The sequence below is a fragment of the Emydura macquarii genome, unplaced genomic scaffold (genome assembly GCF_026122565.2).
Source record: "Emydura macquarii macquarii isolate MOO-44397 ecotype Brisbane River unplaced genomic scaffold, CSIRO-AGI_Emac_v2 contig_3278, whole genome shotgun sequence".
NCBI lineage: Eukaryota > Metazoa > Chordata > Testudines > Chelidae > Emydura > Emydura macquarii.
The window spans coordinates 37934-59505 of NW_027133415.1; the positions used below are offsets into that span (position 1 = coordinate 37934).

Consider the following 21572-nt stretch of genomic DNA (forward strand, 5'->3'; position numbering starts at 1 on the left):
TGTTTCAACTTGGCACTGTCTGAACTAAAATAAATTTAACAATGGAGAGTTTGCCAAGCCAGAGATGGAATTGCAGCCTAAAAATAACTTCATATTTTAATCCAGAAGGAACATAGCAACACTTTCCGCAGATGTTACCAAGCATTTAACCATAGATAATAAGAGAATGCACAGGTATCAGCTCTGCAATTAAATTATACCAGGCTGTTTCTACAGTGCTGGCTTCTCTGCAGAAGTTAAAATATCAAATAGTAATTCCATACAAAAATACCATCTCCATATCACAAATATTATCTAGGTGGCAGATGACAACTGAAATTCATAGGGCATAGGTGGGGGAAAGCCACCTAAAGGGACTGAAGCTGTGGATGGAGGCTTGCACATTAAATTGCAGCAAATTCATCTCTACCTAGGACTTTATATTTGTTGCTATGCAACACACCATGGCCGCTTGGAATTTATAGCAACAGCAGGGAGAGAATTCAGATTTTCCAGTTCCAGAAGCACAGGCTCCTACCCCATAAGCCGACAGAAAATCTCCAGTGCCTGTTAGGCCTTTTCTGCTATGACACATCTGAGCCGTTCTGGTTCTATCCAACAGATGAGTAGCGCACACACACTCATGTGTCAGTTCACTGCAACATGGTTAGGAAATAAAAATGCAAAACTGTTTTAAAATACAGGAGGAGGAGGGTGGGTAAAAAAAAATTCCAAGGCTAGATAAGAGTTTTTGCAGCAAAGGAAAAAGGTAGTTTGGAAAGAACGTATGTGGGATTCCCCTGTCCTCCCCATCTGTTTCTAATAAATAGCTCCCACTGCCCTATGGGAAAGATTTTGCCTTGAAAAGTTATTCTCCAGCATAATGAATCTCAACAAGCAAGAGTTGCATATCAGCTCGGTGTCATACTCCGAGTTCTACATTATGAACCGTTGATGAAAATAGTCTATAAATATCTGCCACAACATATGGCTCAGTTTCCTACTCCAGCCCTTCCAATTCATCCAGCTTCAAGTCACAAGACTATGTGCCATGCATCAAGCATTTGTAGAGTGATGCTAGCACTGAGACTTTTGTGTTAGACAATGGAGCAGAGTCCTATGAATCTGTGGCTAAGAGACAGCTGCACTCTTTGTTCAAACCAACGGTCTCAGGACATGGATTTTCAAAGACAGATGGTCACCAATCAGTTGCCTGCTAGGTCTATTTTGAAAGGCTTCTATGATGTAACACTGAGTTAATCAGACAGCTTCAGTTAAATAAATTAATTGGAAAGATGCTTTTATGAATGGAATATTACACACTAGGTCACCCTCTGTCTTGTCCACCTTCTCTCATTAAGAAGAATCCATGCCACAGGATCCAAACCCATTCCAGTGTTTTTAAAAGCCTGCGAGGGTTTGGGTAGATCCTGGAACGTTAACTGTCTCACACCTTTCAGCTTGTAAAACACGGGACGAGGATTCTGCGGCTTAGAACAAGAAGGCTATAAAGCTTTTACCATCTTTAGCAGAGTCCTGTTGTCTCTGAGGGACCCAACCATTCCAATAAAGGAAACAGCAAACATCGTGATGCCCAGAAGCAGGAGGACCACAGCTGGAGCGAGGAAGAGCCCTTCTAAGGTTTTGTGATTCTGTCTTTCCACTTCTGCATAGATGCCAATGCACAGTATCACCAGGCCGATTACCTGCAATGGAAACACATACATTATGGCAGATTCAAAGGCTGCAGCCCGGTTGCAATAAAACAAATCCAGTTTTTATATGGCGAGACAGAAGGGTGAGATTATCTGGAATTAAACTCACCAGGGGCCAGTTCTGATCTCACTTTCACCAGCGTACCATGAAGGATGGTTAGAAGACTTGACTGGCCATGGTAGCCACTCAGCACTGGGGATTGAAATCTCCATGAAATGCTTTGGCTCTGCTGTGGAGACCACAGCAAGAGAAATACAGCGTTAGTGGTATATCAAGGCTAACTCCATTGAATAAATGGAGCTCTATCTGGGTGGAAAGCGGCAAGATCAGAATGATCAGGCCTCAAAACTGCTATTAAAAATGTCGGTCTCAAATCTGGATCCTCGGGGCCCAATCCCCAAACTCTACATGTCTGAAATCCAAACTCTGATCTGGTTTTTGCAAATGGCCTCTATCTTTCTAGTGAGCCAAACAAACAAAAGATACTTTAGACAAGAATGCAAATCAAACATTAGGTGCTTTAAAATCTGAACTCAAAGGTTGCAACTTGAGCCCCTCAATGCTTGAGACCTGTAGACAGTGAAACACCTTGTGACAGCCTGAATTATAGAGGGTCGAGAAGGCATGGAAAGCCAGCAGAGGAGCCTGTGTTTTGTTCTCTATTGCTCATTCGGAGCTGATGATCTCTGCTAGCCTTTTATTGTCCAGGTTGAGTGAGATACTGGAGCAGTGCTTCTGCATTATAAGGTTCCTTACTGTTTCCACTGAAGTGACAACATATTATGTAAAGGATGGAACAGAAGGTTAATAGAAGTGAAAACTTCAAAATTAGACAGCAAAGAGCAGTTAGTTATCTGAAGGCTGGAGCAGCTTGGTCTGCAGCAGTGACATTTTAATATCTGCTGTCACTCTCTGGGCTGAAGAGCAAACACTTGCTGCCTGTTTTTTAAAAGATACTGAGCATCCCCAAACCCCTCTGACTTCACACTGGAGCAGTAGGTGCTCAGGACCTTTGAAAATTATGTCATCAGTTTTCAGCATGTTCACTTGCTGTTTTGCTCAATTTGGATGTGATAAATAACTTTACTGTTCAACATTTTACCGTCTTACCCTAATAAGCCCAACTACTGCTGGAAACAGCAGTTCTGGAGGTTGTGTTGTTCCTTCTATGTCAGTAGTGATACAACACCCCAGCTGGTTGGGGTACTGGGCTGGGAGTCAAGAGGCATGACTGCTACTCCCAGATCTGCCACTGACCTGTATGATTTGGGGCAAGTCACTTCTCTTATGTTCACAATACACACTATAAAAAAACATAACATACTCTTTTGAGCTGCAGCATAACACCATTTTATTTCTTAGAATCAATCCTAGCACACAAGAACCAAAAACAGAGGGAGAGAAAACAGGCTGCTCCCTAAAGCCAAGAGACACAACTCACCCCAATTTTCTCTAGCTTGGCTCTCTAGCAACTGACTGCATAAGACCCAGGCCCATATTGCAAGCTTCCATACAGACCCACCTAGCCTGCAAGCAGGACCTGAAAACCCCTTACACTTGAAATGATATAGCTTGTAATTAATTTTAAGACAGTTTTCAATACACCACAATTTCCCTTCTCTGCGCCTCCAATTTCCTCTTCTAATCCCTTTGTCCGCCTTATTGTTTGAATTCTAAGGTTTTTGGAGCATGGATTGTCTCATGGAGTGTTGGTGCAGTGACTGGCTTAAAATGGGTCCTAATCTTGGTTTGGACCTTCAGGCTTTGCTGTAGTATAAGCCAACATTATCCACAACTATCACCAGCATTGTGCTACCATCTTTCAAGGTCCTGCCTGCTTGATTACTACAGATACCGTGGCCCTAAGTTCTCACTATGGTAGGAGAGTTATCCCTGTTTGGCTGCCTCCAGTTTAGTGCTATCGAGTGCCCATAATGTTCACTGAAGTCAGAGGGAGATTTGCCTGCTCAACATTTCTAGAAAACCAGGCACTGGCTGTCTTGGGCTAGGCATCCACACATCAAGGCTGTCGGAGCCAGTGCCCACTTCTGAAACTATTTTTTTAAACTTTAAACCTCTTCACGCCTGTTACACTGGCTATTCAATGGGGTAACACTTGCATAAGTTGTTGATGATGCTTAATTAAATGTCCCTCAAAAGCACTGAGATTTTCAGATGAAGGCATGATATAAATGTGATCATTACTGGAAATGCAAAACCCGAATCTTCTCAAAATAAAGCAAAGAATAAGAGTCAAACATTTTGTGTGCTCAAGCCGTGCTTCTGTTTCTCAGGGGGATTGTATGTGGTTCTTAGGAATCATTCTACCATGTAGGCAGTTTGTGAAAAGGATCTTGCGCCTGATTCTCATAAGGGACACTTGAATTTGCCTTCCAAAATAGATTTGCTTTGGGTTCATATCAGTCAAAGATGCTTAGTGCCTAATATCCCTTATATAATAAATGCCAATCAGCAGTAATTCCACTTAAAACAGTGAAATGACACCAGTGTAAAACTAGTTAAATGAGATCTGAATTGGACCCATGTCTGTTTTCCTTAACCTGGTCCCTTAGCCTATCCGATAGAAAACAGGAAGTAATACAAAGAGGAAGCAGCATGGTCCAGTGGATTAGACATTGAAGAGAGAGGCAGCTGAGCTGGATTCTATTCCTGGCTCCATCATGGACATGCGGCATGATCCTGAGGAAGTCACATCTCCATGTGCCTCAGTTTCTCTATCTATAAATTAAGCTAGCGATCCTTATCCACTATTTGAAAGTGCTTTGAGATCTACAGTTGAAAAGCACTATACAAGAGCTACCTATTAAGACAGTCTTCCCTCCTTGGTTTCTTTATTGAGATAGCCCTAATTTAAAAAGAGAACACAAAGGTTTCTACCAAACAGTTTCCTTACAGGAGAAAGCTTAAAACTCTATATTTAAGAATAGACTTTTGCACACAAACTGATGCAGATTAAGTTGATGGCTGACAATTTATCTTAGCCACTTGCACACTTCAGATTGAAACTGGCAATTAGTTCTGAAGTGCTTCATGTTGTCAAAAGCTGGTTTGCTTTATGCCCATCAACTGTGCAGCATGTTTCAACATGGTTCTGCAGAAACGGAGGGGGAAGAGAATTGATTACTTCTCAGCCAGCTTCAAGCTGACATCTGAAAAGGTTAGCCAGAAAACCCAAGGCGCAGTCAGCCTCAACAACCCTTCATGCTTCCACAAGCACTGCAGGAAACAAAGTAGTTTCCAGCCCCTTCAGTTACCTTCTCTGCTAGAGAGTGTTACCGGGGATTTGAAATCCTCTAGTGTGAGAATTAGGCCAGTGACAGTCGGTAAGAATCAGGTGAGTGTGAGAGGAAGGAACGCTCAAACCCCGGTAACTGGGCTGATCTGACCCACATGGTGCTCAGTATTTGGAAGGGGGGGGGGGGGAGGTGATGGCCCTCCAGACTGGTGCACATAACAAAGCTCCCATGACAGTGAGAGAGGCAAAAGAGATCAAACACAATGGACGACACTGCAGTATTCACCATGTATTCATTCGTACCTTGTTTTTTTACAGGTGCTTTCAGAGCTAGGGAGAGAAATGAGGTGGACTGCCCATGGGAATTCAAATGGTGTGAGTGATGCAGAGCTGATTTTTCCATCCTGTCCCCCCAAATACCTCATCCTTGACATGCTGGGGGAATCATTTCTAGAGCTACGTGTGTAGCACATGCTCCATGTCTAATAATCCTGCCAATAAGAGGAACACATAGTAACTATTTAGTGATTCAGATTCAGTAGAAACCCCAACCTCCAAAGAAGAGAGAAACCAAACTTCCCTCTCTTCCAGAGACTCCTGTTCCCTTTGTGCCTCCCCAGGATTTCAACATCTGCTTTTATTTTTTGGTCCGGAGGAGGACGGGCTTGTGGTTAAGCCAATGGAGTGGTGCTCAGGCTATTTAGGTTCAATTCCTGGCTCTGTCAGGGATTTTCTGTGAGATCTTAGGCAAATACACAGTTACCCCTGTGTAAAATCAGGATGAAACACTCTACCCCACTTTCTGTCTGCACTGTCTATGGAGACTGCAAACTCTCTGAGGCAGGGTCTCTTGCTATGTGTATATATACAGCATCTAGCACTGTAAGTCCCTGCTCTCATTTGTGGTCTGTACTTCCTACTATCATACTACTGCTTTATAAAGTGTTTGTGTAGCCCTCTGGGAAAGAAAGAAGTTCCTTATTTTATTGATAGAAATTTCTTGGACACTTATCACCATATCATCAATATTATAATACAGAAATGCAATTTCATATTGCAGAAGTGAAAATTGAGCTCTATCTTTGCACAGCAAGTATTTCAGAGACATGACTTCACCTTTCCAAGATAACTACACAATTTCTCTGCTTCTGTCCTAACCACTTCATTACATTTCTCCAGGTTTTTCATGCTAATTTATGTTGACACTTCAATTCTTAACTTTCATGCATGTTCAATCCTCGCTCTTTTCTGGAAAATGTTTTTTTATTGTAGTCAGATTATTTTTGGAGCATAATTAAGGGCTGGTTTATGTCCATCGATCACTGTCTATCTTCAGACTATTATTTTTTCATTTTTCAAAGGAAATTAAACCTACAGAAAAGGTTTATGCATGATACTTTTAGTTATTTTAAATCGATCTGGCAGAAATTATTCTGATAAAGTGCTGTTAATCATCATTTTATCTTTAGATTCTATTTTGATCCATCAAGATTGGACACTGGGGCCAGGTTTGGCTTAAAGGTAGTTTAAATCTTATCTACTGTCCCAGACAATATACCAAGATTTGGGCAATCAAGGCCGAAACAAGTCATGGATCCCTCCTTAATCAGTTTCTCTATTGTTCCTAATCTTTGTGCCACTGTTTGAAGTTGATCAGCCCTAACCATTTACTGTTTTTTAGTTAATTAGTATGTCATAATGAATTATGAAACAGTTCAATGGCAACTGTGTGTGTGTAAGATCTGGAAGCTGGTTCAAGAGTTGGATGCTTATATGTTACAGCAAGAAAATCTTGCCTTCCATTTAATTACTGAAAGCTTGTGAAACCGACAAAGCAGGACCAAACAAGACACACCTAATGTGCCCCACTAGCCATGAATACAAACCCAAGCAAGTGTTTGGCACCTGCATTTTGCACCTTTCTTTAAAAGTGACCCTTCTGGGATGAAGGTGAACATGGCATAGCTGAAGCAGGGTTTGTTCAAGGCACATACCAAATGGTGGGGCTGCTCAGAGGCCCTCATGCTTCTTTTAAACTTTTATTTGGAGCATGCTGTATTGTAAGAAGAGCTGGGCAAAAAGTTCTGGGTGGGGTTTGTTTTTATTTGGCCAAAAAAAATGCAGATTTGGGGGAACAGTCATCTTGCAATGTCATGTCAATTTTGCCAAAAATTGTTTGGGTAACAAACAGAAGAAAAATTAAAAAAAACCCAAATAAAAGACATTTTCATTTTTTTATTCAAAATGTCTTTTTGTTTAGAAATTTACTTTGATTTTATTAAAAATAAAAAACCATTTTTAAAAAAGCTAATAATCAGAAATGTTTCATTACACCCAGAACAAATTACATTCTGGGTTTTTTGCAATGCCAGTGAACCAAAAAACCAGTTATTTACACAGCTCTATTCATAAACAATCTTCCCAGTAAGAACCCAGAAGCCCTCACTGACTTCCAATGATGGACAACAGAGCTTGAAAGATCTACCTATTCCCCCTTCTAACAGATTAAAACGGACTCCCTGCCTTGGTGCTCACTCATCTGTAGAGCACCCCTCAGCATCAGTGCAGGATGTTGCCGCTATCTCTGGCTTCGGCACCTCCTGCTGGCTGCCTGCCTCTGGCCCCGGATCTTCGGCCAAGTTACTTGAATTCAGACCCTTTCTGAGGTATCACAGACAAGTCCAAACAAAACTGAACGATTCTTCTGCCCTTTTAGGTTACTGAAGTCTTCTCTTCTCTGCTTACAACAAGGCAGGAAACAGTGTCAGTGAGAACGTCTACCCTGCAGCTGGCAGCAATTGTCCCAACCTGGACAGACAGACTTGCCCTGGTGAGGCTCAAGCGGGCGTACTAAAAATAGTAGTGTGGACGTTGTGGTTCAGGCAGCAGCTCGGTCACTCAAGCCCACTTGAACTGGTGGATCCAAACTCAGGTGGCCAGCGTAAGTCTCCACCGGCACTGCCACATCCTCATTGCTAGTTTCAGCATGCCAGCTAATCAGAGGCCATTTGTTAGAATCTATTGAACCAAAGAGAATTTGAGTTTGACTACAGAAGCCTTATGCTAACAGGTATTTATCAGTGCATCCACAAACTCCTCCTATCACCCCTACTCTGTGGAATGGGCTCTCATAGCACCAGTGGCTTTGGATCCACGTTCCAGCACAATGCAGTATCTGTGGAATAATGATTCAAAATGTCATAATAGCATAAAATACTCTCCTATCTCGGAGGAGGTATTGTGAGGCTTCTTTGATGTTGAAGTGCTTTGAGATCCTGTGATGCAGGGGGGAAGGGCTATTACTGTGGGCAATAAACACATTCAGGTACAGCTTTCTTTACGTTGCCCAAATTAAAGAAAGACCTGCATCTCTCATGCTTACTATAAGAAATTGCAACCTTTTATTCCAAGCACGCCAACGGAGCAAAGGAATCAAAATTGGCAAATATTGAACTGATACACTGAGGAAAATCTTGAAGTACTTCTTTCCCATCAAACACCAGTTTAATTCCATTTTTTAAAAGGTCAGCCATTTGACCCAAGCAGCAGCAGACACCGTAAGTGAAATATTGCCTTCTCTGTCTCTAGCTTTCTCCACGCATGGACAGCGGTGCATCATCAGACACTTCGCATTTTAAACACAGCTGAGCCCTTTACTCACTTTTTAGTATTTTTCCTCCACAGCCAATTTAGATTGTGCCAATCAAATCTGCTCACTCTGCTTGTAGGCGTTTAATTTTCGTTCAGAGAACAACTGCATTCAACACTTTGATGGCTAGTACGTCATTGTCCCAGATCTGGTCCAGCCACCCCTGCTGGACACTGCTGTGAGGAGAGGCGAAGGCTGAATCAATCTCACACGCCCTTCGCTTGCTGGAGCTGAGCAGAGTTAAGGCACTCCCTGGCTTTGGGCCTCTAGAGACACACTTCAGGTGCAGATCTTGTGTCTGCCCTCCCTCTTGTCACTGGGGGACCTGAAGTCTAAGTGCTTAGGCCCTGAAATTAGTGCTGTCTTGTACAAGCCTCCCTGGCATGTTTCCCAGAATCCCACTGGAGGTGTGAGCCTTTTAGGTTACAGCTTTCTCTTCAGGGCCATGTGACAGTGAGAGTAAACAGATGCAGGGTTAGCAAAAGGTTTCTAGCTTAGCTACTGGTTACTCAAAAGATAAAGCACAAGACAATACAGACCATTTAGAAAACAGCACAATGCCCCTCCCTTGTTCCTTACCTTTCGCTTAGGCATCAGTCCATGTTCAGGTAGCCCCGGTTTCCTCCCCTCCTCCCCCAAAATGAAGCTGCCCTCAGCCTGAACTAGTGAAAGTGGCCAAAGACTGAGTAGCACAGCTCCTATAGCCATTCAGTCTCCTCTCTCATGTGCGCAACAGACGAGCACAGACCCCTATGAGCTGACTTCATTACAACCTTTCCCCTGCTAAACCAGTTCTAGTGGGTGGGAGCCAGCCTTTTGTCTTGAGTGCTTCTATTCAAATGAAGGACCATCAAGGTTAAACAGCCCTCTCTTATTAGCTCCAGACTGCCAGTCCAACATGGGCCCTCGAAAAAAAATGTAAACAACAGTAAAGTTATTTCCATGGAGTCACTTTGATTGATTACTTTATTAACTTTTCCAAAGATGCTTGAGAGATTAGAGGAGTTCCCTTACAGAATTCATCCCGATCCTTATCCATGTCTTATACTAACCTATCCTCAATTTCACTCAGTCTCCCCTACTTCCAAGGCGAGGCTCACCAATCTATAATTATGAAACCACAGATATGAGAAGTTTCAAGCCCCTGAACGCGGTTCAACTGACATTAAGATCCTGTAGTCTTTCCTTCAGCTCTAGTGGTAGTTATCACCCAGGCAGATGCCTGTGTATGAGCTGAAAGGGAGGGCAGGTTACAAAACAGCAACAGATTAAAAACCAGAAAAATGACTGGGGATGGCTTTCCTTTCCCTGAAATAGAATACGCTGTTTGCAAGTCAGTACAGGTTTTCTAAATGACGAAAGCAAGGGCTTGTGGCTGAATAGGATCCAATAGCACTCCTTGGAAGAATAGTGGTGCTCAAGGTAAGTCTAATACCCTGACCACATTCCCATTTGGCCTGAAATCCCCTTTAGTTTCAATTGACTAAAGCAGTGGTTTTTCACCTTTTCCCTCTGGATCTTGGACAACGTATCTGAATTTTGGATAACCATCTCAGACATTTCAAACTGACCATTCAACTATTATGAAGGGACGAAAGTTTACAGGGGGAAAAAAAGGCAGAAATTCAATGCACATTATAAGAAGAAAGCATGAAAATGTAGTGAATTGATAATTTACAAGAACTTTACCATTATGTTTTTCCCTGTATAGGTCGTAAACACGTATTTCAGTCAAGGTAGCCTAGTTTAGATTGAAGGAGAAAACAACAAACAAACAAAAGGAAAACTAAAGCTCTCTCCCAGAGAGAGCACAGTGTGCCGCTCTGCAGTGGCCTACAACAACTCTGCCTCTGTAACTGCCTTTCTCTTTAGCAAGCAAAGTCCTTGACGTGTATATGTGCAGTACGCAGAAAACAAAAGCATATCAGTAACAGACCCACATACACTGACATTTACGATTTGACTTACAATACCTCAGCATAATGCACATGCAGAATTCCATGAGGAACAAGTAAAGTTTGATGTAACCCAGAATTAAAATTCCCCATTCCTAATCCTGCAAAAATGTACACGTTAATACCTTTACACACACAGGTATGACTGGACCACTGAATGCATAGGCACATGAAATCAAACGGTCCCACAAGTGTGTAAGAATTTACAGGACTGGGGACTTAGTTTCTTCTAAATCAAGCCAAGGCAGTATGTACAGAAAAGTAGATGGGTCAGTTAAAAATTGATCCAGTTTATTCAATGTTCCTTAAATCAGTAAAGGTGCTGTCTGAAAAAATAACTTGGGTGCATTGCCATGGCAACGACCATCAACTGATACACCTAATGCCTTGGTAATACATACATCTTTCCTGTGGAAATCAACAGTACTCCTCACATCCAATCTGAATTTTATCCTTCTACAGGATTGCACACAGGGCTCATTCTGTGTAGGGGGGGTGTGTCTATCTGTCTATTGGAGACATGCAAATATTTCAGTAACTCGGTATTCCACAATACTGGTAGAAAAATCAAAAGCACTTGCTCTTCCTGCTTTCCTCTCACATCACCATCTCTGACTATTTTTATTATAATCTTTCCTGTATTACATAGCATAAACAGTTAAATTTACCTCCCTTTCTGCGATATCCCCTTACACCTCCCTATAATTACAAAAAGACAGGACTAATAGAACTACAAATACTTTAGTCCAAGGTAAATGTGGAATTAAAAGACCACTCCTGTGCCAACTAATCTAAGGACAGTCTGTGCTCAGGCTAAATGTGTTTTCAAGTTAGATTTAAACCTCTAAGAGGCTCTGACCTAGTGATGGAGGAAGTTTCATAATTACAGACTGGTGAGTAGAGCTGATAAACTCCCTCTCAAAGCTTTTTTGATGGAAGAGGACTTTTGGACAAAATGGAAGTTTTTGAGGAGAAAAAAAAAAAAAAGCATTCCATGAAAATTTGAGTTTCTGTTTAAAACACAGAAAAGGGCAGCATGTATGTATATGGAGTGCTACCAATCAAGCATGAGGGATTGTGGTATGTGTGTGGGAGGGGGCCCATGTTACAAGTTTGTATTGGGCCCGAAAAAATTACGCTTGGGCCCTGGCAGTTTGCAGAATTACTGTCAATACATCACAGTGGCTTTTGGTAAGGGACGTGTTCACAACCAAATTCAAACCCACTCTTAACGTCACCATGCTCAGGTTTTTGTTACAAACCAACCAGCAAATCTCAGACCTCTTCTTCAAGGTAACTGCTAAAATTCATAAGCCTTTAAAATAGAGAGAGGACCAAGCTACAACATTCATATCTCGATCTGAGACCTCATTTTTAACCACCTGCTTTCCCCATGTGGTTAGATTCAGGTTTCTGGTGTGTGTCTATAAGAACACAGGAGTCTTCTCTTTGATTAATCCCCAGCAGATAGAAATCAAGATATTTCTCTTCTTTTCCCTCTCCGCCCTTATCCCTCCCTTTCTATTCCTTTATCTTTATGGCCTCCTGCCCCCTCTTCCCCATTCTTCTCTTACTTTTGAAAAAGCTAAACAAAATAAAAAGAATAATTAAGGGAAAACATCATACCCACCCCCTGGAAGACAGATCCATGCTACTGTGCAGCAAAACTACTTACAAAATAGCTACTTTGGAACAGCAACTGTTTGGCATTGCCGTATCTAACAGGAAAGCACCAGAAAGACATGCTGGGAAAAAGTATTTAGAGAGCAATCCTGCAGTGAAGCGAGTTAAAGACCAGAAGATCACTAGGGAAGGTATTACTTAGATCCAGCCTCCTTGAATCAAAGCAGAATGTTACAATATTCGTGTGTTACCTTGCTGACCGGTTGCAAGCAAGCCTGCTGTTTTTGTGTCACTCACCGTTCCGGGAAATACGCTGTTTCATATGGTTTCGGTATGAATCTGTAATACTAGATGGGAGCCCTGCTGCTAAATTCCCACTTCCATGCTAAAGAAATAAATGGGGTAATGGTGCTAGTCTCCTTTCTCTTCAGATATTATTCAATCATCCCTGCCAATGATGATTGAGTAATTGCATTCTTTACCTTTGGACTGAACCTGGCTGCACCAGACCCTGCTTTGTGCCAAGAACACTTCTAGAGGAAGGATCTCTCTAGAGGCCTACAAGGTTTTCACCATGCCTGCTCCAATTAAGCGAGCTGCACACTGTTCTCTCAGTGGGGCTGATTCTCTGCTACCTCTTGGGGAGTCATAGCTATGTAAAATCCTGCCTAATTAGAATAGTAGGGGCTGATTCTGCTCTCTGGTGTAGGTAAATCCACTGCAGTCAACAGTTACACGACCATAAGTGAGACCAGGTTCAGGCCCGATTTGGAAGTAGTTTTACACTCTTGTTGCATAGATGTAAGTTACTCACACCCGGTGCAAGGCATCAGAGGCTGCGTCTATACTAGGAACCTTTTACCCATGTAGGTGTACCAGTATGCTATACCAGCAAACCAATCCAAGTGTGGATGCAGTTTATATCTGCAAAACTGCTGGTATAGCTTATTCCAGCTCTCTTCCTCCCTCCTCCTACCCCCTAGTGAAGTAAGCTACACCAGCAAAAGCCACCTCTGCTAGTTCATAACTGCATCACATCAGGGGCTTTTGTTGCATAGCTAAGTCAGTCAGGGATCACGCCCCTACTGACAGAGCTGTGCTGGCAGAGGTCTATAGTGCAGATGTGGTGAGAACGTCAGGCCCTGTGTATCGTTTCCAGGACCAAGTCTGAACACTTCCAGCAAGCACATTTAATACTGATAGTTTGCCAAGTGATCCTGCTTCCCTCCTTAATTATGGAAAGTGTCTTTGTTTACAAGGGAAAAACAAATGAACAAATCCCTCCTTTGTCTCAGGGAACCTGTGAGCAGCCCCAATGTTGTAGTATTTTACCACAGACTGAAGAGGGAAGGGAGCAGCAGTTCATGAAAGCACCTTGTTAAAATATTGGCACCCATCACTGACCTCAAACCAGGTGAAATTTGGTGGTAGCAGCTGACATACCGAAGACTTGAATTCCTTTGAACTCAAGCAGCTGGAAAAGTTTGCACAGTCCATTGCAAAGAAAATCTGCAGTTGTCTCCCTGACTCTAGCTACCATCCCTGGATTTTTTCGTGTGGAAATTCGATTAGGGGCAATGCTTTTGATTCACAGTGGCACAAATATTCTCTGCCACCCACTCTTAATTACTTGGCAACACATATAATAGAGTTTGCTGGTAAACCCCCTGTAATTACGTAGTAATTGCCTAGCAATCTCCTTAATGCAATACAAATGCAACCAATCTCCAGCAACCTGTAATTACGGTGGGCCTTTCACTGCATCTGAGGAAATACATGAAAACCTGCATTTACCCTGTAATGAGATGGTAAGTACCAGTTACTACATGGCAATAGCCATGTAATTCAGTGATCAACATTAACAAGGGTAAGTCAAGAGATAGCAACAGAGGCTTTGCAGCAGAGAGAGAGAGAGAGAGAGAGAGAGAGGGAATGGCCTTGCGGTTAAAACACTGGACTGGGATTCCTAACTCTGCCACAAGACTCCCTTATGATTTTGGACAAATTATTTAACGTCTCTGTGCCTTGATTCCCACCTGAAAACTGGAGCATAATACATCTCTTCCTCATCGGGGTATTACAAATCTAACTTCACCAACGTGGTATAACTGTGCCTGTGCTAAGTGGTTGCACTGCTTTCACTACATCTGTTTCTAACCTGATATAATGATAGTAGTACAAAAAAGCTGTATAGGCCAACCCTAAGACAGTTGCTGACCCTAGGAACTTGCAATCTAGACAGCCAAGAGAGGCCAAAGGTTAAGGGGAAAAGGGAATAACGTACAAGCAAAGTGAACTGAGAGATGGGCAGCAAAGGTCATGTTAGTTCCTCAGTGTCTGTTTAGTTTCAGCGTTTGTTTTTGATTTGGGGTGGAGTTTAGCTAAATAGAGATAAAGGAAGAAAGAGAGGTGAGGGTCTTAGGGGGAAGGAAAACAGGCGGTAAGAAGGGGATCATGAGGGGCAGATGAACTGAAGAGACTGGGTAAGAGGGAGTTGGAGCAAACAGCCAATCAGCCCAGGGGAGAGAAAAATCAAAGTGAACTGGGAAAAAAAAATCAGTGGGTTACTGATGGCATCGTCCATGTCAGCAGGTGCCTGCCACAGCCGCTTGTTTCTGAATGTTCCGTCGAGCAGTTTCTTTCTTTCCTGAGCTCGCATGGCTGGGGTAGGGGTGGAACCCTGTAAATGAGTCCATCATCCTCATTCTGAGTGACTTTGTTGACAGCCCTCACCAGGCCAGACTAGAGGGACATCTGCAAGGGATGACGCAAGGATAGCTTGCACTGCCCTTACCTGTGCAGTAAAAGCCCTATAGATTAAAAGGTTTCAGCCTCCACCCTTTTGGTGTCTGCCACCCCTCTCCCATATTCAATGTCCTTGTGCATGTCTACACCGCAATCAGATGTGGCATGTGTAGACATACCCGAGCTAGCTTTGATCTAGCTGTTTTGAACAACAACAGCAGGGAAGCTGTGACAGCGCGGGCTAGCCACACGCGTACATACCCAGGGTCCCAGGCAAGCTGCCTGTGCTGCCATTGGTTCTCTACCAGTATTTTAATTAGCTAGATCAAAGCCAGCTCTGGTATGTCTACACATACTCCAATCCCACGTCTGATTGGAGTGTAGACAGACTCTTTACCTTGCAAGGCAAAAAGCACCCTCAATTCCTCAGGACACCTCATTAGATTTACTAAGTGTCTGATCCAAAGCCCATGAAATTCAGTGGAATTTAACCTCCAGGGTCTTTAGATCAGGCTCTACAGCATGTCTGACATCAATCCAAGACGAGGGCACGCAATACCTTGCAGGAGCAGGCCTTAATTCCCTTTCAAAGAGACTCATGTATCTGCTCTCCTTCCCATCCACTCGGTACATTTCAGATGAGGATGTTCAGTTTAAACTGTTGGATTTTTCATGTCAATACAAGTCATTGGGACCAACAATCCCAAAGGCAAGAAATTCACTAAACAAGATTTAAATTGCTTGCTATCGTTTTAGCTTTTCAGAATTGCAATTAGACTTTGGGGGTGGAAAATAGCAAAGACTAGAAGTTCTGACAGGTTGCACCGTGTTGTGACATGTTTTTTGCACATCACACTAGAATCTGCTGTGACAGAAAGTGCTAACACAGTTTGATGTTGCATGAGCCATGAGAAATTAAACTCTGGATTTTATGAACACTGATAATCTCAAGAATACTTCTCTAGATTACAATGAGCTACATGCCTGCTGGAAGTTTTTCATACCTTTGCTACAGAATCCACTTCTTTCTAAACTTGTTACTTGGGAGCACTGTGGTGAAATGAATTGTATTTTTATGATACCTTGTCTGTAAATTTCTCCATGCAATTGTATGGAAAAACAACAGTTTTATCCATAGCCAATACTTAGTAAAACCAAAGTGGATTATTTCCCCTTTTTGTGAGCATGTCAGAAAGGTAGAAACTACTGTCACAGTGATGATGTAGGGGACCATATTGTGAAACTGCTCATGAGCAAATATACTGAACAAAAGAATCTCCACAACAGATTGGATCAGGGGACCATCTATTCTAGTATCTTGTCTTGGATGTCTGCCAGTTTCAAATGCTTCAGAGGAAGTGTAAATTCCCCAGATTTTCAAAAGTAAGGCTCTTATTTGCACTCAAAATATGATGCTTCAGAAGAAGAAATTTCCTTCCTCCCTCCTGTAGAAACTATAATGTATGCAGTCAGTTTTGCAATGCTTTCCTTGAACAGGAAAGGAAATTCCTCCCACCTACCCCATGCAGCTCTCCATTTTCACCCCAGGGCATGAGATTTCATGGCCTTTTATTTTTGTATGCACCCTCTTTGTTTCCTGATGGAGTTGGCAATTTCCAACTGTCAAGGATCTTCAAAACTTTCCTTTTATCTGCTCATTAACACTTCGCAATAGCACTTCTCTCAGACTTTTTCTTATGAAGCAGCAATTAGCTAAGACTAAGTTCACCAGGGATCCAGCTCTCTAAACCCCACTGCCTTTGAGAGATGCTGTTCTTTAACCTGTTAGTTAGACTGGATATTGGTGTCATGGGGCTATTTCCTCCCAGGAAGGCAGCCACGCATAGCTGTCTACAGAAGAAAGTTGCAGTCTTGCATATGGGGGAAACCTCATTCTGTGAACTTATGAGAAAAATGTTGTAAATTGAAAATGGAAATTTATTCTCCTACCAAGTAAGATGTGATCAGCAGGACTTCCACTGATAATGCACAATCACTCAGTCTGAGGCCTTGTCTACACTAGCACTTATGCTGGCCAATCTTTTGTTGCTCAGAGGTGTGAAAAAAACACACCCCGAGTGACATAAGTTTTGCCAGCATAAGTGCTTGTGTGTACAGCGCTATGTCGGCAGTAGAGCATCTCCCACTGACATAGCTATCACCGCTTGTTTAGGTGGTTGTATTATGTTGGTAAGAGCACTCTCTTCCCTCAACATAATGTGGCTACATAAGCACTCTTACAGCTGTACTGTTACAGCTGTGCCGCTGTAAGTTTTAAGTGTAGATTAGTTCTAAGATCACTTCCTTATGGTAGCACCTGGTATGTGCAAAGCATGTTCCACATGCATAAGGGGAGCCTCTGCTACATTTAGTGATAGAAGCAGAGCCTCTCTTCTGCTAGATATGAGTAATACTCCAGGATCTGGGGTCCATGCCCCCGGGGTTGAAATTCCTGCGAAGCGAGAGCTGGAAGCTCTGCCTGACCCCTACAGCTTAGTGACAAAATGCAATGAAAGGAAATGCATAATGGGAGAAAGCAAGTACATAAATAAGAGCAGAGGAGTACAAGATAGGGCATCATTCAGAACATCCCCGAGGAAGAGAAGTGACTCAGTTCAGGGACAAACTGCTGTAATCAGATGAGTAGATGAGATGCAAAAGGGAAGCCAGTAATTCATCGCTTTCAGAAACATCAGTGGGTCACAATGACAATGGCTTCAAGGCCACGTAACTCTTCATAGAGAAAATAGATTATTCTAAGAAGCCAAGTCCATATTAGGAGATGGGTTTGTGTACGTGCGCTGACTTCCTGAATAATTTCGGACTAGGGTGAGGGAGATGACGTGGGAACACCGCTCTGGACTCAGCTTCTGTTCCACAGGGCTGTTACTTAGGCCTGGTCTATACTTATGGGGAAATTCGGCAGCAGTCATCTTCCTAAATCCTCTTCTGTGCAACCGTCTCCACCATGCTGCGCCAACGGGAACACCTGTTGACACAGCGCCACACCTTCTGAGGAGGTGGTTTAATTGAATCAACTTCCGGATCAATTGAGCGGGCCTTCACTGCTGCTCAATCAATCCGGATAGATCAATCTGACGGCAACGAATTTCCCACCATCAGTGAAGACATACCTTTATAACGGGTGAACCTCAAAGTGTGGGAGCTGGGGTTGGATAAGACCCCACACATTTGGATACTTATCTGAACTCTATGGATCTCATGAGTCTATACAATTTGGATGAACAACCTCACAAGAGGAAGTTCCTACTAGGGTCCAAAACGCAAAGTTCAAATCTGGATTTCAATCCCTCTGCCTAAAATTTTGGACTTTCTGGGGCTAGGGTTCAGATTTGTTAGTTGTCAGTCAAGGTTTTTGGTAGCTCCTGCTTGTAGCAGAGTTAGAAATACTGTAAAGTCAGCTTCTGGGGACTAGTACTTCTGCACTTCTAGAAATGGAAATGCCCCAGTACAACAACAAAAATAGGTGTACCTGGGGCGTATACATATGGAGTCTGGCAGACCATGTGGGGAAGTTAACCAAACTTTTCAGAAGTTTGTTAATTTTCCATTCTAAAAGAGGGCTAAAATCAGGGATTGATAGCCAATTCTTATTTTCCCCCAGACCCAAACCACCCTATTTTTTAAATGTTAAAAAACCAAGGCACAGTAATCTTGACATCTTCAGTTTGCTGAAACTCACTACAATTGAATCTTCCAAACTCAAATTTGTGTTTAAAGTGGCTGGCAAGAGGGAAGAAAGTCAAGAAGTTAAACTAATCTTGTTCTTCTTACTGATAAGCTCACCTACAAATAATTGCCCTCATTATAGGCAGGTGCTGCCTCAGACTTTCTACCCAGGGGCTGTGTCTCATCAGAACCTAGTGCAGAAAGGGGAGTGGAAATAAAACACAAATGACCACCGTGAGTCAAACACTTGCAATCGCAGCTGAAACTGAACAGTCTATGAGCATTTACTCAAACTGAACATAGTGAAAATTAAAGCTACATTAATTTTAATGAGCTATAGGCCTCCAAATGTCTTGGATGGCTTTGAATGTCTCAGTCAAAATGGATTATTCTTTGGAATATAAAAGCCCCCAGAAGCCGCAAACAGAATTACAGCCCTATTGTGCTTGGTGATGAACATACATTACAGGGCTGGTAACTTCCTGATTTAGAACAGTTTAATATTAGTAGAATATAAACACCTCTAGCTCAAAACTCTCTGCCATCCTGGAAACTCACATCTGGAGGGAAGAATCAGTGTTTTCCATTGACATTTTCTTTACCAAGATGCTTGGAAGCAGGACTGAAATTGGGTAATTGGAGATCTCGTTCAATTTAAGCAACAAAACCGACCCAAGGAGGGGAGTGTGGACATCAGTCACCGCAGTAATTAATGCACTGGCTGTAAGTCAACCTAATGTAAGTCGACTTATCTTTGTAGTGTAGACACAGCTTAAGTGACCAGTATAAAGGCAGCCCCAGTCAGGAGTGATTGAAAGTTCTTTCCTTTTTACAGCACTTTCTTAGGCTGTGTTAAATAATATGTTCTCTGTGGGCAGGTGTTTTGCTCACAAGCCTGCACACAGCAGCTTGCTTTCCTCTTTGTCAGTCTTTGCAAAGATACCCTGGGCTGATTACACCATGTATAGCTAAATAATATTTGATTTTTATATTGTGCTCAGCACGACCTATAATTCAGTTACATTTGCAGAGTGCAAAACAAAAACATTGATTGAGTTTGCTTGGAGGAAAAATATATCCCTGTCTCACAACTAAAACTGTTCAACACTTTTATGAAGAAACTCCAAACTAGGCAAAACCTACCGGGTTTTTGGTTTGCAGTTAAATCCTAAACTTAGTCCTGTCTCGACAAGAGTGTCACCAAGGTTTACAAAACCTTTACATGAACTATGAGCCAAGTTCTTTGGTGGAGTAGGGGAAATCAGCACAAAGCTCATACAGTTGAGGTTCATTCAGATTAAAATCTGGCTACATATGTGATGGGTCGGCAAGGCAGAATTCTTCCTTCAGATCTGGACTCACCTGGGAGTCAGTCTTCAGATGCTGCCTACCACACTTAGTCTCTTCAAGGAAACTAAATTGGCTCCTGGGGATGGTAGGTGAATAACGTGCCTACATCCAATTGAATCATAAATTCCATTCTTTTGCCAACTAATAGAAAATGAACCCACATTGTTGGGCACTTTACTAAACTCAGCACTTTTGATTCTGAGATTTCTGCAAACCACTTACTTATATATGGATATTCCCTCCAACCATTCCCCAAGTTGTGACTTTCCCTCTCCCAAAAGAGAACTCCACAGAAACCACCAGTTATTGCCCAAGATTTGGGACAAATTATTTGAATCCAGAGAGTATTGTACTATTGCCACCCATAGCACAAAAGTCAGCCTAGTTTTGCTCAAACGTGGGACTAGATTGAATTAAACAGTCTGTGAATTTGGGTGGATTTGCTGGGATTTCAAATAGTTAGGAAACTCAAACAATGCGAGCTGCACGTGACTTTATTAAGATCTTCCTACTATTACATTCTGGGTACAATTCCATTCCATATTCCTGTTCTAGAATGTTTCTCTTTCCTGAGCTGATGTAGAGACACAGCCTACTCATTGTGTAGAGTCCTAATTTGCTCTCCCTCCGGAACGCTTGAACAGAGAAATCAACATGATAAAGCTCAGCTCAAATCACTCCACAGGCTAGGCTATTCATAGGGCTGCTCCCTCAGGACTGATCAGCTCACACCCTAGATCCTTTCTTTCATTCCCACCCTTACGTCTAGGGGAAGTCGCAACTCACCCAGTGAAATTGTACAATCCACTTAACCTTTTCTCAGAAGGATCAACAACTACTCACAGGGTGGGTATTTCATGCAAACACAGCCAGTCTGAGTTCATTCATCAGAAACTCATTCTCAAAAGATCATTATTTGTATTCCTGTCTGAGTCAGCAAATCAGTGAGCTGAAATAATACTAAGTGAGTAATGACACTAAAAATGCTCTATACATAGCAGTAAACAATTCATAAGATGAAAATGATTCTTCAAAACTAACTGGCAAATATTTACAAATAATCAATAGGATTAGTTCATGAATGATTAATCAAACTTCATAATAAATATTCTCAGTGAATAATTTAGTTATGATAAAGATACGCAAACAATATTGCAATGCACAAAGTTTAAACCCAGAGGAATAATCTAATCACTTACTGTCTGCCGTGTGTGGTTATTGTTTGCAGAGATTGATGTGAATTTACAAGGGTCCACAACACCTCCCAAGTTTTACTCCTTCTCAAGTCTGCTCTGCTAGTGTCACACAGACCTGATTTGCATTAAAGATTAATGTCTTCAAAGTTCTGTTAATTAAATGGGGATTTTTTATTTATTTTTTATTAAAAGGATAGATCTGGCCAAAACCACAACTACTAAAACTGGAGGATATTAGTAACAGCAGCTGGCAGACCGCACACCCAATTCCTGCCTGATCTCCATTGAAAGAGACAAGGCATTAAGCATGGATCTAGAGGCCGATGTAGCATATAAACAGACTAACTGGGAATATTGCGAAGTAAATGTTTGCACCATTAAGATGTTTGATTTCTGAAATGATTTGTATTTTT

At 42.2% G+C, this 21572-nt stretch overlaps 1 long non-coding RNA gene across 2 annotated transcripts in view; it reads right to left on the reverse strand.

Annotated features, from left to right (window-relative positions):
• Positions 1-653: 653 nt before the first annotated feature.
• LOC137142887 (uncharacterized) overlaps positions 654-21572 on the reverse strand; it is a 215560-nt gene continuing 194641 nt past the window's right edge. For both annotated transcript variants that reach the window (XR_010917029.1, XR_010917030.1), the window contains exon 7: positions 654-1685. This is a non-coding gene — a long non-coding RNA (uncharacterized lncRNA). The remainder of the gene's footprint in view (positions 1686-21572) is intronic.